At 37.1% G+C, this 1504-nt stretch overlaps 1 non-coding gene across 1 annotated transcript; it reads right to left on the reverse strand.

The window, feature by feature from the left end:
- Window positions 1–238: 238 nt before the first annotated feature.
- On the reverse strand, window positions 239–310 carry Trnad-guc (transfer RNA aspartic acid (anticodon GUC)). Its single transcript has one exon. It is a non-coding gene; the product is annotated as a tRNA-Asp (tRNA).
- Window positions 311–1504: the final 1194 nt, after the last annotated feature.

Raw genomic sequence — 1504 nt, forward strand, 5'->3', positions numbered from 1 at the left:
AAGGTAAGGTACTCGGCAGTGGCCTTCAAATGACAATTTAGAGAAAGCACAGATAATCTAAATCAGGATGGCCAGATTCAGAAATAACGGCGTCATGGGAAAAGGAATTCGATTGCCACTTCGGAAGATGAAGCAATTAATAAGACAGTGCGGCAAGTGCACTCCTTGATGAGAAAGTTTATGCTTTTTCGGGCATACCTACAACTTTGGAGGGAGTTTTGCGATATAAAAATCGCATCTCCCCGGCGGGGAATCGAACCCCGGTCTCCCGCGTGACAGGCGGGGATACTGACCACTATACTACCGAGGACGCGGCACATTTTTTACACTTCACAGTTTTCGGAACTCTTCTGATGGCTTACGTTGTGTCATTTTCTTTTTAGTAGTGGCTCTTTGGTACTACAGCGCAGAGATTATATTGTGAATCACGACTGTACACATCTGCCTGCATACAAGGAAATGATTCGTTAATCTACATCCATACGCTGCAAACCTCTCGCTGTGTGTGGCGCAGAGTATTTAGTGTACCAGCGTTACTTCCATGGAGGTAAAAATAAGAGGAGTTGTCATGTTTTTTTTTTTTTTTTTTTTTATAAAACCTTTATTAAAAAAACAATGTTACACATTGCAAATACATACTAAGTTATACATACATGAAGTTATTTAAACAAAGCGGTTTCAATTGCGCTGACATTAAGGAAAGACAACAGAAGATTGTGTTACTGACTAAATCACCAGAAAGAATTAAATTAAACATAAATACTTGAGAATGGCGGAAAGGAGATATATAATAAAGTTGACTAGCCTTCCAACTACACTTTCTGGACATTAATTGAATCTAAGTATTTGAAGTGATCAGATCTATATAATCAGTCTTTCACTGCAAAAATGAACAGGGCAATGTGCCAGCCATTGAATATTACATTTATCGGATAGTATCTTATGGTTTTAACCAATCGATAAGGAGATTTCTATAAAAACTGTCTATTTCCAAATTTCTAGTATAAGCCAATAGTGCACCTTTCATGATTTGTGTTGGCACTATTAGACACACAATCTCAATGTCACATAAGTTCTGTACATTAGATTATAAATTTCAAAAAACTACTCTCTGAAGTAGAGAAAGCACACATCATAAATATACTGTAAAATCTTAAATAGTATCCTTAAGGTAACTACAATACATCACTGTCAACACAGTCTTCTTTTTTATATTAACCAATGCCCATTCTTTCAAATACAATTTTTAGCATATTACCGAACTTTTTCTTGTGATTCGAATAGCTTCTAATTTTGTGGAACTCACACAGCATGTGTACCTTGAACTCTATGATGCTATCGGATCCTAATTTGTTAAGGACGTAGTTAACAAAATTTCCCAGCAACCAGTACACAGCGTTATTTTTTGCTTCTGGGAAATAGCGTGCTTCAGGCCTGTGTATCAATGACAGGATATATACTCAGGGGATGTTCTTGTAATCAGAGCTATGTGCTCCCGGATCCA

The sequence above is a fragment of the Schistocerca serialis genome, chromosome 11 (assembly GCF_023864345.2).
Source record: "Schistocerca serialis cubense isolate TAMUIC-IGC-003099 chromosome 11, iqSchSeri2.2, whole genome shotgun sequence".
NCBI classification, from domain to species: domain Eukaryota; kingdom Metazoa; phylum Arthropoda; class Insecta; order Orthoptera; family Acrididae; genus Schistocerca; species Schistocerca serialis.